The 14,985-nt window shown below is 50.2% G+C and overlaps 1 protein-coding gene across 1 annotated transcript in view; it reads left to right on the plus strand.

The window, feature by feature from the left end:
- The window catches only part of LOC119660867 (fatty acyl-CoA reductase wat-like), a 216,446-nt gene that overhangs the window by 801 nt on the left and 200,660 nt on the right, over nt 1-14,985 (plus strand). The window lies entirely within an intron of this gene.

Below are 14,985 nucleotides of genomic sequence, written 5' to 3' on the forward strand. Positions count from 1 at the left end.
TGGCTATAGAAGCTACGGCATATATCTACTAACTAATAGCTGTGAGGCATAGCTTTGCAGTGATGCAGCCCTTACTCTTTACAGTAATTTTCTTTTAAATCGCGTCACTCACTATCATAGCGTAGCGGATTGCGTAGTTTTGAGTGTAAATGAAACCCTCGTCACTGCCGGCTGAGCTTTCTTTGCCACTTTTTGGGTTGACCAGTGGGGATCGTTAGAAGACTGCTGCGGGTTTGGTTCACCTTTAAGGGGGTCATCCTGTGTGTCAGATCCGCGGAATCGAATATTTTTTTTTGGCATCAATTGTATCTAGACATGGGTAGGTAGGTAGGTATCAGTGGCTGCTCCGAGGAGCCCAATTAGCGCTTTGGTGCGCCGTTTTGATGCCACAAACTCCTAAGACCGTGAATGTTGTTATGGGAGCAGGGAAGCAGAGTCCAGCCGGCTCGGATCTTCAGAGCCAGCCCGTAGCATTCACGAAGGAAAGCAGCTCTCCGACCCTGCAGCTAGAAATCTCGCTGAGGTCCCCAAAGTATGGTTTACCCAGTGTCCGCAGCCTGACTCGAGCCAGAGCTGGGCAATCGCAGAGAAAGTGCATGAGGGTTTCCCTTCCTTCTCCGCAGCTTCGACAATGCGATTTGTAGGGTAAGCCGAGCCTAGCGGCATGGTCCCCTATAGGCCAGTGCCCCGTGCAGATCGCCGTAATCTTGAATGCATTTGTCTGGCACAGGAGCTCTCATGATCGGGCTATGTTATAAGCGGGCCAAATTCTCCTTGATTTGGCACAGCTTGTAAGCCTTCGCCATCTCAGGCCCGCGGCTGCTAGGTAGTGCGAGTAGACCCGGCCCCCGACAGCCGCCAGCGGAACACCGACTGTATTCGCCGAGGGACTGCCTGGCCAGCCCGCTCATTTCCTTCTATGTTCCTATGCCCGGGAACCCAGAGGAGAGTGACCTTGAGCGTGCCGCCCAGATGGTTGAGCGCGTCTCTGCACTGCCCCACCAGCCGGGCTGCTTGGCTGTCGGTCAGAATGGCTATGTTACGCTTGGGGCTCGAATTACGCTCCAGCCATCGACAGAGTTCCAATATCGCCAGTACTTCCGCCTGGAATACACTGGTGAAACCTGGGAGACCATACGACTTGGATACACCGTGTGTATTCGAGAAAACCCCCGCGCCGACTCCATAGGCCGTCTTTGATCCGTCCGTAAAGAATACCGTGTCATAGTCTTGCAACACGCCGCCGGTCTTCCACTTTGCCCTGGTTGGAAGGTCCACAGCAAAGTTTCTCGTGAAGTTCAGCTTGCGTGTGACATAGTCCGTGGGGGATGCCCAGATTTCTCGAGGTATTTCATCTAGGATGTTGCTGTGGCCGTAGGACTTCGCTGTCCAGCATCCGGACTCACGTAGTCTGACGGCACTGCACGCTGCAACATATTTGATGTGGAGGTCTAGGGGGAAGAGATGCAGGAGTACATTGAGAGCATCTGCCGGGCAGGACTGCAGTGCCCCCGTAGCACCTGCACACGCGATTCTTTGAATCCTATTAAGCTTCGTTCTATTATATTTCTTCTTCAAAGCCTGCCACCATACAATAGGGCCGTACGTTAGGATCGGATGCGCTACAGCGATTTACATCCAAAGAACCATCCTCGGCCGGAGACCCCATTTCTTGGCAAAGGTTCTCTTACAGGCATAGAAGGCTATACAGGCCTTCTTAACCCTCAGTTCTATGTTCAACCTCCAGTTTAGCTTAGGATCCAGGATTACAATCAGAGACTTTACATCAGAGGAAAGAACCAATCTTTGTTCATTCAGCCGTGGTAGATGGAATTCAGGTATCCTTGTCTTGGTGGTGAATAGCATCAGTTGCGTTTTGGTTGGGTTTATGCTGAGTCCGCATCTTGCGGCCCACAGGCACACCTTTCGCAACGCTCCTTCCATGATGTCGCTCATAATGGACAGAAACATCCCTGATACTAATATCACCAAGTCATCGGCATACGCCACCACCTTCACTCCGCTGCTGACCAATGTACGTAAAATTTTGTCCATTACTACTAGAGAGCACCGGTGAGATTCCACCACCCTCGCCACCACCACCCCGTACTTTCACGAGCTCCAGACTGAACTCAGTACAGACCCTCCTGGAAGTACACCACCCGGGAGAACGGGTGAGAGAAGTGGTAGGGGGAGAGTTGACGGTTCTTGTAACCCCTTCAACACGCAAGCGTTGCAAGGGGAACTGGAACACTGCGAAAGCGGTTGTTACCCATGAAAAGGTGAGAGCTGCCATACTGTCCTTTGAACATTTCAAACCACCTGGCATGGATGGCATCTATCCGGCAATGCTAAAGGAGGGTATGGAGCGACCTCTAAGAAATATTTTTCGAGGATGTCTTGCTCTGGGCTACGTGCCTTCTTCTTGGCAACAGGTTAAGGTAGTTTTCATACCGAAACCTGGGAAAGATGACTATTCTCATCCAAAGAACTTCAGACAGATCAGCTTGACTTCATTCTTGCTGAAAGGTTTGGAGAGACTGGAGGAGCGTCACATTCGTGGAAACGCACTTAGGTCACACCCACTTAGTGAAAACCAACATGCTTACCAACGTGGAAAGTCCTGCGAGTCTGCTCTTCATTCTTTGGTCACAAAGATAGAGGATGCAACTTTGAATGGTGAGTACGCGATGGGGGTGTTCGTGGACATTGAAGAGGCTTTTGACTGTGCGCCTTTTCAAAAACTTTGTGACGCCGCCAGAGCGCATGGTGTTGATGATGTTTTAATTAAGTGGATCCATGCTATGCTAACGCAAAGATTGTTGTGCGCTGAGGTGTGCTACGCAAACTGCAAAATTTGCCAATACACGCTCAAGCTTATGCTGATGATGTGGCTGTACTTGCTGTTGATCGGGATTTTGGAACGGTGTGTAGGAATATGCAGCGTGCCGTTGATTTGATAGACAGCTGGTGCCTTAGACATAGTTTGTCAGTTAATCCAAATAAAACCACAATGGTTTTATTCACAAAAAGGAGAAAACTGGATGGACTTTGTCTCCCTGAGATGAGGGGTACTACCCTTCAACTCTCCAAAGAAGTGAAAAACTTCTTTGGAACAAACATGTAGAGGTAAAGATGAAACGAGCTCTCACAGCTTATGGGCTGTGCAGACGGACCTTTGCCTCGACATGGGGACTCAGGCCTCATGTGGTAATGTAGATATACGTTGCCATCATTAGGCCGATGTTCGTATATGCATCCGTAGTGTGGTGGGTTAAGGTGAGACAAAAAGGTTTTCACCGTAAACTAGACGCACTGCAAAGAACTGTTTGTCTGGGTATCACTGGTGCCATGAGCACGACATCCGGCGCAGCTCTGAATGCACTACTCAATTTGCAGCCCCTGGATATATTTATTCAAAGCACTGCAATGAGAGCAGCTTATAGGCTAATTCGATTAGATCTATGGGAAAACAACTGATATGGGGGGCACAGAGCATTGGAAGAGTTACTGGGAGGGCTAAATCCAGTTCTTACGATGCCTTCCGATTCTCGTGTCCCCATACATCTGTTTGGTAGAAGATATGTAGTTACCCTGAAGCGTATAGAGGACTGGGAAGACCCAGAGGAATGCGTGGCGGGATATACGGAAGTCTTCTATACCGATGGCTCAAAAATAGAAGAGGGTTCTGGAGCCGGAGTCTACCCCTCGAATAAAAACGAGAAGTGGGCTTTTCCTTTGGGACAATATGCAACGGTTTTTCAAGCCGAAGTGTATGCGATCCTAAGGGTGGCAAACTGGGTGATTGACGAGCGGTTGAAGGGGAGGCGCATCGCAATCTGCAGTGACAGTCAAGCTGCACTGAGGGCATTGAGCAGTCCTTTGATCACCTCGAAAATCAATTGTTTAGGATTTAGCTTTAGCCAGCTCAGGCTCAAACTATCGGTTTCCACTGGATATAATTCGCACCCTTGGCGTGTTTTCCTTAACATATAAATGGAGCGTTTTCCATCCGATGCCACTCACGGTCACGCTGCTCCCAGGGCAGAGGTTGAGGCAGCGTCTGAAGAGTTGCCTCTGCCCTGGACGAAACCGTTTGTCTTACGACCTCGAAAATCGTTCAGGAATGCAGAAACCGTTTGAACTCTATGTCTAGATTCAATACGGTGGAACTACTCTGGGTACCTGGTCACTGTGGGATAGAGGGAAATGAAATCTCGGACGCTTTAGCGAAAGAAAGTCAATCTCCCCTATGCCGGGACCGGAGCCAGCAATTGGGGTATCAGTAGCATTGGCTAAATCTGTTTTCAAAAACTGGGAACAAGTTTCCCAAAACGACAGGTGGCAGAGCTTAAATGCTGCTCAACACACCAAACTTTTCCTGCCAGAACCCAACATACGTACCGCAAAGTTTATCCTGTCGAAAAGCAGGAGGACTTGCAGTTGTATTGTGGGCATTCTGACAGGCCATAATTTACTAGCTGGGCATATGTTCAGAATAGGAATTACCGAAGATGATACGTGTCCTTCCTGTAATGAGGAAGCGGAATCCACGGAGCATTTCCTATGTGAATGTCCCGCCTATGGACGCATCAGGCATCAGATCTTTGGTGCCGATGTTCTCCAATTGCGACGGGTAGCATCACATCCACTAACGGAAATCCTGTGATACGTTAACGAATCCGGAATATTCCGTTAGACGGGGGAGGCGATTACAATGGGCCAACACGGCCTGAGTGCTCAGAAGCTGTAGCTTCTCCCCCACCATACACACACACAACTTGCTTACGTCCTAACGCCGTCCATGCGTCAACAACCCTTGCCCATTTCTCGAGAGGACCGGGGCCCGCGTCCTGTCGCGTCGACTGAGGTGGACGCCCTAGCATTTCTCCGAGGCTTGTAACTCAATCCGATCATCATGTTTGTAACGACATTGGCAGGATTTTCTTGGTCGGCCTGTCGCGGGTCCTTGAAGAACTATTGTGCCCCTTTTACTGGTTATAGTGTACCTGTTGATCATAGTATCTCAACCAGGCCTGTAACCGTTAGGAACTTTAGTATGTTCCCCGCTTCCAAAAGTTTCAGCTTTGCATCTGGTATTAAGTGTTCTCCCAGATGTATCGACCTACTTTGCACAAGTGCCGGACACTGTCCCAGGACGTGCATAGAGGTTTCGTCCTCCTCCTCACAGAACCTGCAAGCAGTGTCCGTAGATATCCCTAGCTTCCCTAGGTGATAGTTCAGCCGACAATGACCAGTGAGAATTCCCACTATGATTCGGAGGTTCTTTTTGGTGAGGTTTAAGCAATCCTTTGTACGCATGGGTTCGTATCCTCCAATAAGCACTCTGGACTGCTCCATCCCTGGTAGGCCCGCCCAATATAGTTGCCTCAACCGTTTCTCTTCGTTTCTTAGATTCATGGCCATGAAACCGTTTCCGATTCCACAGAAGGGTTCTGGCCCGTGTAAAGGCATCCCTGCTCCCTTCGTGGCTAATTCATCCGCTGCCTCATTGCCTTCCAACCCAGCATGGCCTGGAACCCAAAGTATCCAGACCTTGTTGGACGAGCCGAGTGTATTCAGTCCCTCAAGGCATTTCCATACCAGTTTAGAGTTCACCTGGTTGGACCTAAGTGCCTTGATCGCTGCTTGGCTATCGGTGAGAATAGCTATGTTCTGCCCCCTGTCGTTCCTTTGCGGATTAAAGGAGGCACATTTGTCTATAGCGTAAATTTCCGCCTGGAATATGCTAGTGTACCTGCCCATTGGCTCAAAGTACATTTTCCTTGGACCAATGACACCGGCACCCGCTCCCTCTGCTGTGAGGGATCCGTCAGTGTAACAAGTAATCAGTTGCTGGTTTAAGCCGTATGTCCTAGCCACGCTCTCCCAGTTTGCCTTGTTACTCCAACGTGTTTCAAACTTCTTATCGAAGTGAAACCTCGTTGTCATGTTATCCCTTGGTATCAGTAATTCGGGACACCGCCTAAAAAGGATATCAATCTTCCTTCGATTTAGGCAGCTCCCCACCTCACTCATACTCCTTGAATATTGATCTCCTTGCCTGCATCTGTATGTGCAGATGGAGAGGGGTTAATCCCAGAAGGACCTCCAGGGATGCCGTTGGGCATGTCCTCATTGCCCCACTGATACACACGCAAGCCAGCCTTTGGAGCTTATGTAATTCCCTGGCTTGTGTGCTGAGTTGGGTTCTTTCTGCCCAGATTATCGCTCCATACTATGGCCTTACTATTACTATATACAAAGTAGTATCTTCGGGCTGCAACCCCATTTTTTTCCTGTTATGGATCTGCAAGTCATCAGAGCCCTCGTGGCTTTCCGACATGTGTCTTCCAAAGTAATTTTTGGTCTAGCGTGATTCCCAAATATTTGACCTCTGTTTCTCGTTTCACCTCCATATCATGTAATGTTATGGCTTTCAGGTGATCCAGCTTACGCCTCCTAGTGAATGGTACTATGGTGGTTTTGGTTGGGTTGATCCGCAGTCCCACCTTCCTGCACCAGGCACTAGTAACCCTTAATCCAGTTTGGATTCTATCACATAGGGTATCTTCGTATTTGCCCCTACAGATTAGAACAATGTCGTCCGCGTAGCCCTGGACTTGTATTCCAGTATTAGTTAACACGTTCAGGAGTTCATCCACTACCATACTCCACATCAGCGGCGATAGTACTCCACCCTGTGGACAGCCTTGAGTGGTGTTCATGATAATAGAATTTGTACCTGTTTGTACCTCAATTTGTCTGCTTTCTAGCATTTTGCCCATCCAGAGTGCCAGGGTGTTTCCCACTCCTTTGCGGCTCAGGGCATCCTGTATCTCTGTGTGCGATGTGTTGTCGAATGCTCCTTCGATATCCAAAAACGAGCACAGTGCAATTTCTTTTGTTTCTATGGCGTCCCGTAGTACCTCTGTCAGCTGATACAGAGCAGTTTCAGTTGACCTTCCTGCCCGGTAAGCGTGTTGTCAGTGATGTAGGGGATTACGCTTTAGAACGTTAGTTCTAATATAGTTGTCTATGACCTTCTCCACTGTTTTGAGTACGAACGATGTTAGGCAGATTGGTCTGAAAGATTTAAGGTGAAAAGGATCCTTTTTACCCGCTTTCGGAATAAAGACCACTTTTGCCCGTCTCCATGCCGTTGGTATGTAACCCAGTGCTATGCTACCCCTTACCACCCTCAGAAGAGACTCTAAGATAATTCCTAGGCCTCTCTGGATAAGTGCTGGGAAAATGCCATCTACTCCGGGAGATTTCATTGGTTAAAAAGTTCCCACTGCCCATCTTAGCCTAGCTTCTGAGCATACCTCTTTTGCTAGTTTCCAGCTCTCTTTCCTTCCCCTTTTATTCGTTGTTGGGGCGTCAGGCAGATTATTGTCGCCTGCCACCCAGGGGTAGGACTCCGGGAAATGAGTTCTGAGAAGCAGGTGTACCCTGTCCTCCTTATTCTCGGTGAATGTCCCATCTTCCTTTTTCAAGCAGACAGAGGATATTCCCCCGTCTTTGGCTACAGCCTTGTACAGCCTGGTTGCTTCTGTGATCTGTTCAATCCCTTCACAGAATTCCCTAAAGCTGTTCCGTTTCGCTTCCCTGATCGCGTTGCTATACGCAGTCAGTGCATTTTTATACCTCCGCCAGTCCCCGGTTTGTTTTGCCCGGTTAAAGAGTTTTCGTATCTCCGTTCTCATTCTGGCTAGGTTCCTGTTCCACCATGGTACATCCCTTGATGACTTGACTGTCTTGGCCGGACAACTGGCCTCATATGCGTCAATGACGATTGTGTTGAGGTCTTCCACCACCGTTTCTAATTCTAATTCGCTCCTGATGTTACCGCCCCCATGAAGGTGGGCAATGTTGTTGCTCAGGTACGTTGTGTAGGATTCCCAATCCGTTCTCTTGGGATTCCTTATTATTCTTTTTATTTCGGAGTTACCCTCAATGTCGAATCTGATTATCCTGTGATCAGACATTGAGGGTTCATCCGACACCCTCCAATTCCTGACCATCCCGTTCATTAGGGTATTTTCTAGAGTTATATCTAGTACCTCTTGTCTGGGCGTTGGCATCGCAGCCGAGAAGAAGTGGTAACGCCCTCTCCTCGCAATACTCCGTCAGCTTTGCGACTTGTTCCGGTGGAGCCCGGCTCTCGTCTCCTGGGAAGTATCCCGATGCTACAACTACCTCTCGAGTGCTCCTCCCGGCTTCCAATGAGACTTGGATAGCCACAAGGCCCCGGTTAAAAACTCTGAAAGACATATGTATTTTAAATTACGTTTGAGAATTATGCAAGCTCTTGGTTTTTCACAAGAGGAGTCCCAAATTACCTGCATGTCTGCTCCTTGCAGACCGCGAATCTGCTCCCGGTACACCCAGGGCTCCTGAGCCAGCACTATTCCAATGTTCTCCTTGGAATTTGCCCTTGCAATCACTGCAGATGCAGCTCTCGCATGGTGGAGGTTTATCTGGGCTATCCTAGTGCTGGCCATTGGCTCCGTTATTGTTTGGAGCTCTTCTCCACTGTCGGAGTGTCACCCTCCTCCTCCGACATGGCGCTTTCCTGCGCGTCGCTGTCCACCCCGAGCTCTAGGAGTCCTAGGTCTAGGTCGTCCAGCTTCTGCTCTTCACTAGGCAGCAGGTCTATTTCCCTGGTTGATCCAGTTCTTTCCGCCTCTATGGCTTCCGCGACTTCTTCAGGGACCTCGGCAAGTTTTCCACCCGATGCCTCCTCCGAGGTCTCTTTCCTTGACTTTTCCTTGTGCACATGCACTGGTATGTTGCCAAATCGGTAGTTGATATGACAACTCCGACGTTTAATTGCCTCTAGGGATCGGTCATCTACCCTGATCGTGAGGAGTTTACCCTTTCCCTCCACCTTGCCCCTGAAGACTCTCCAGTCAGTCGAGTATGGAGATCTTCAACCTGAGCAATTAGGAGCCTCATAAGGTCTTCTGTTTCTATTGCCGCGGCGTTTGGCAGAAAAACTGTCACCATGTGGGCTCCTGGTATATCATCTCCAGCACATGTTGACAGTTCTACCCCTTCCCAGCCTGGCAATCTAGGAATTATGGTTCTAACCCATTCTGCGGTGCCTTCCGTCGCGCAGTCCACCAGTATAAGGCCTGGTCGGAAGCGTATCCCGGTGAACACCAGTTACGACGTCCAACCCTTGATCATCTGCTTGACGACAAGTTCCTCAATGATTTCCTGTTCCTCCCGAGTGAGTATTTGCTCGGGAAACCTTTTTGGTAGTATGGCCAGTCGAATGCCCTTGACCGCACCAGCATAACTAATGCCAAGCTTCCTGGGTCCTGCCTTCACTCCTGACCTGCCCGGGTTTTCTCCTCCCGTGGGTTCAGGTCTGGGTTTTTTAGGAGCATTCCCTTCATGCGGGCTGATCTCTGCTGCTCCCCGCTTTCTCGGCTCCGGTAGAGATGGCTTAGGTCTGTCCTGAGCCTTCTTAAGGGCCTCTTCTGGTTTCAGGCCTTCCTTCAGATAGCCCAGGTACCATTTAACCCCGACGCCACTGAGACCTGTCTCCTTCCTGACGTTTGTTATATTTATCTCAGACGTGCTTTTGCTGGTCCCTGCTCTTTGAGCAGTGGTGTTCGTTGGCTGTAGTCCACTCAGTATACCAATGCTCACCTTGGATCCACTGCTTGACGTCCCAACTTCTCCCTTCTTGGGTGTAGTCACCTGGCTCTCAGAAATTCGGAGATGTGCCTCCGCCTGATTAACCAGTTTTGGTGCGGTACGGGGCCCCGCTTTTTTGGTTTTTGTTTTCTTTTCTAGCTTTGTACTCATTTGATTCCCACGAGTATGCGGGTTAAGAGGTCCGCCGTGCCATAGCCCCCCGTAGCACGGTAAGGTCTAACTTACTCACTGAGGCGACCAGGTATCAGTGAGGCTCCATTCGAATACAGTCAGTTACCCCCGGCTGCAAACTATCCAATGGGCACGGTTCGCATGACACCCTGGATTGGGGGAGGTGTTTTTCGACTCCTCAGTCTAGATCCGTAGCGTTTTGTTAATAGTAGGGTCACCTCGTACAGGGTCTGGCTATCACCACTCACTAACGGTCTTGGTAGACGAGAGGCTTGCCTGTGAGGAGTGGCCAGATCTCCCATCAGGCGCGACCCCAGGTGGCAGATAGGGGCATACCTATTGATGTGTAAATAGGCGTTCATGCACTTTTCTTTTCTGACTGTGCATGGGCTAGTGTTTGCTCATCTCTGGTGCGTGGACCAAAATGGCTATGGGAAGGACACCCAGAAAATAAAACCAACATGGATGAATTGAGAAGGAGTAAAGTTACGGTGCAGGGGCTCGGAACCCCAGTACCGGCGGCTTTTGGGAGTGAGCAAGCGGGCTCCCGGCCGTCGATACCCCTCGACCGCAGTGCTTCGGTGGTGGACAACTTGGCCACCGTTGCATCTAATATTACAAGTGTTTTAGATTTGGAGAAGGAGGTGTTCAAACGAAGCACAACTCTGCCAAGAACACCAATTGCGAAGGCAAAGAATGATGGGCTAAAAGGAGATAGCTGGCCAAAAAAGGCGATTTCGACACCCATCGGATCTGATCAAGAGGTACTCCAGCAGCAGCAAATAGATCCATTCAGGAGAAGCTCATCAATCGGTCCGATCGATGTCGAAGATGTGGGGAAAAAGGACATATTGCCAAGGAGTGCAATAGAGACCCCAAATGCATTTTGTGTGAAGAAAAGGAGGGAAGGGATAACCGGCATATTGCCGGAAGTGGGAAATGCCCAGAATTTAGGAAGGCGTTAACTGCAGTGAAAAAATGAGGTTAATATAAATAAACCTTAATCATTGCAGGCTCGCACAAGATTTGCTTGCGCAGACCACTTACGAATCCGCAATGGAGATTGCTATCATTAGTGAACCGTACAGAAATCTTGACGGTGCTGTATGGGCCACAGATTCGACTGGTGGAGCGGCGATATGGGCGTGAGGTCGTCAAGCCATACAATATAGCATGGGTCAGGCGGCTAGAGGCTTTGTGTGGGCAAAAATAAGCGGTATATTCATATATAGCTGTTACGCCCCACCGTTAGACGATCTTGTTCACGATGCAAAGGGACGGAGTCCAAAGGTGATAGCCGGTGACTTTAATGTGTGGGCTATCGAGTGGGGCAGCAAAGAGACTAACGCAAGGGGGCGGTGCTTATTACAAGCATTCGCCCAATTGGATGTGGTTCTGGCCAACGAAGGCGATATAAACACTTATCGGAAAGGGGAAACCGGGTCAATTGTAGATCTGACTTTTATCAGCCCTGCGTTAGCACGTGACATGTTCTGGCAAGCTAGTGAGGACTTCACGTACAGCGACTACCAGGCAATCACCTTTGAACTAAGGATGGAGCCACAAGGCAGGAGACCCGCACCCCGAAAGCCGAAATCCAGAGGAACACTAGGATGGTGTGCCAAAGCGATGGATGAGCAGACATTCATGGAGGTGTGGCTAGACTTGCCTAGCAAAGCAGGCACCTCCACGGATAGAGCTCTCCATGTCATACAGAGCATCTCTAAAGCATGTGACGCGTCGATGCCTAGGAGATGTTCATTCCCCACTAGAAGACCCAATTATTGGTGGAATAGTGAACTTGCCAATCTTCGATCGATTTGCCACAGAGCCAGACGAACGGCTCAGAGGGCAATAGGTAAGATCGGTCAGGGGCAAAAGGAGCATGCCTATAGGGAAGCTCGCAAGAACCTCAAGCTCGCCATCCAGCGGAGTAAGAGGGAATGTTTTAAGGGGCTCTGTTCGGAAGCGGACATAAATCCGTGGGGTAGCGCCTATAAAATCGTGACAGGACGATTCAGAGGCCGATCGTCCCCGCAGATCACGTGCCCTATGCTCTTGTTGAAAATAATCCAGGGGTTATTTCTCCAGCAAGAGGGGAGTGCTGACACCTTCCAGCGCCCCCTGAATGTGACGCCGATTCCACCAGTCACCAGGGACGAGCTGCTAGAGATCTGCAGTCGAATAGGCGACAGTAAAGCCCCGGGTCTTGACGGCATACCGAATAAGGCTCTCAAACTTGCCGTCAAAAGTAGACCGGATATGTTCGCGGAGCTGTTTGAAACGTGCATGTCGGAGGGTATTTTTCCTGCACCATGGAAGCGGCAGAAGCTGGTACTGTTGCCAAAGACTGGCAAACCTCCAGGTGAACCGTCCTCCTATAGACCCATATGTCTTCTAGACACTATGGGGAAAATGTTGGAGCGGGCCATTTATAATAGATTACTTCCAGTCGTCGAGCGCCAAGGGGGCCTTTCAGATAGGCAGTATGGGTTCCGGAAAGCCAGATCAACCATCGATGCCATCAAAATGGTTACTGGCTTGGCCGAAAATGCAATTCACGGAAGGGGTTGTACCAGCAAATATTGCGTGGTGGTGACCCTAGATGTGAGGAATGCATTTAACTCGGCCAATTGGAACCTTATACGAAAGTCTCTGGCGACGATTGGTGTTCCCACCTACCTCGCCGCTATTATCGATAGCTACTTGAAAGAGCGGACACTCTGGTATGATACCGATGACGGATCCAAAGAGTACGTTGTCTCCGCGGGTGTCCCCCAGGGCTCTGTATTGGGCCCACTACTGTGGAACATCATGTATAATGATGTACTCAATCTTCCGGTTCCGGAGGAGGTCACGGTGGTGGGTTACGCCGATGATATAGCACTGGTTGTGGTTGCAAAGCATCTCGAGGATGCTGAGTTGTACTCAAGCGAAGCTTGGTTAGAGAGTGCTGGACTGGCACTCGCGGAGGAAAAGACGGAAGCGGTCCTCATCACTAAGCGCCGCAAAAGAAATTACGCCTGCATTAGAATCGGGAATCGTATCATCACTTCCAAGCCGGCCATCAAATACTTGGGGGTGATGATAGACGGAGGACTTAATTTTAAGCAGCACATAGAGCATACTTGTAAACGAGCATCCACCACGAGGCCCGCGGCATACTTGCAGGCTGCTCATAGCCAGGGTGGTGAGCTCTATCATGCTGTATGCAGTCCCAGTTTGGGGAAAAGCACTGCAGGTTTTAGGCAATACACATAAACTGAGTGCGGTCTACAGAAGAACATCCCTAAGGGTGTGTTCTGTCTTCAGGACCGTCTCAGACGATGCAGCGTTCGTCATCTCGGGAATGATGCCGATTGACATCCTGGCAACCGAAATGATGAACATTTATAACACCAGGTCCATCTCTCCCTTATCTCAGGTGAAAAAAGCCGAAAGGGAGAGATCCATAAGCAGGTGGCAACAGCGATGGGACCAGTCAGAAAAGGGTCGTTGGACTTCTAGGTTGATCACTTCCATCGGGGAGTGGCTGGAGAGAAAGCATGGGGAGATCAATTATAATCTCACCCAGTTTCTCAGCGGCCATGGAGGATACCGTCAATACCTGTACAGGTTTAAATTGGACACCTCGTCTAATTGTCCAAACTGCGGGGTCCCAGAGGACCCGGCGCACGTTTTCTTCCAGTGTCCTAGGTTCGTGGAAGAAAGGAGAAACCTGGAGGAAACTCTAGGTGAAGTGCTATCACCGAAAAATTTTGTCCGAAGAATGGTAGCCTGTCAGGAAGACTGGGATGCGATCAATTCCATGATCGCTGTAATCCAGGAAAAACTGCGAAAAACAGAAGAAGTGAGGAAGATGCGGTTACGAACCCCGCGGGTAGACGGAAGGAGACCTAGCTAAAGTAAGCTAACTCCGCCCCGTGATGTAATACCTAAAGGTGGTCCCACGGGGTAGGGGGGGAGTCGGGGGTGGTTTTAGTGGGTAAAAATCCCACACTCTGGCGTGCCCAGGCCAGAGTCTTTTGAAGATTTCCACCCCTCAGGGGTCGTTAGCGATTTTTAAACGGGTCGCTTGCGATACGGGGTGTGACGTCCCCGAGGTGCCCGAGTAAGTAGTTTTGCCCCCTAGCTGGCAGCATACCTGCGTCCTAGGTAGTAGCCTCGAGAAAGCTTCTCGGTGAAGAGCGAACCGCGAATGACCGGTACACGTCGGGACACACTGGGAGTCTCCGGAGCCGTCGACAACTCTCTGTCGGCGTCGACGGGGTGATGTGAGCGTAGCTCTGCCAAGGTGGTAGTTGCGACGTGTATCAGGAGCCAGCCCCTTCGGGACCCTGGTCGGGAAGTGTGCATTGAACCGGTGTTAGTAGACCGCGTTGCCCCGAGCGAGCGCTGATCCGTCCGTGAATTCCGGGATCAGCTAAGCGTAGGTCAGGCCTCAGGGAACTGGGGTAGGGGCTGTGTCCCCGAGGGTATACCCGTTCTTGACTATTGCGGCCCGCTCCCTTGCACACGATGCGCTGGTAACTTTTTTCATGGAGAATATTCTGAAAATTATAAAAAAAAACGACGAAACAACAGACAAGGAGGAAGAGCTGGGTGCGTTTGGGCGGAGCACAAAGATGCGTCGTTCACCGCAGCGACCAGTGAAAGAGGCAACGAGGGCTGATATACCCGATGAGACACCGGGGCGCCCAAATAAAGAGGAAGCCTCATCAAGTGGTGCGACTGACCGTGCGGGGATGGCAAGTCCACTACCTTGCAGTGCCCCTGTCCTGGAAGTAAGCTCAGTGAGAAACGCTAGTCCTGAGCAGATGGATTTGGGCACAAATCGAGTGGAAATGCATTCGACCGTCCTCGCTAGAGCCGAAGAGGAAAGGCTCATCCGAAAGTGCGCAGCAGTGGTGAAGCGTATGCGGTCGGCAACGTTCCTTCAGAGAAACGTCAGCAAAGGCGTCAAAAACGGGCTGATGGAACTGGAGGAACTACTGGACCGCGTTTCCTTTTATAGACGCACGTGGAGAGCAGCGGAAGACGATTGTAGAGCAGAAACAGTCGCACTCCCCGCTGAGAATGCTGCTTGCGTCAAACGGACCGCAGATAGCCCTCTGCAAAGTGAACAGGGGAAAAAGCGGAAAG

This window comes from Hermetia illucens, chromosome 7, assembly GCF_905115235.1.
Source record: "Hermetia illucens chromosome 7, iHerIll2.2.curated.20191125, whole genome shotgun sequence".
In the NCBI taxonomy this organism is placed as follows: Eukaryota; Metazoa; Arthropoda; class Insecta; order Diptera; family Stratiomyidae; genus Hermetia; species Hermetia illucens.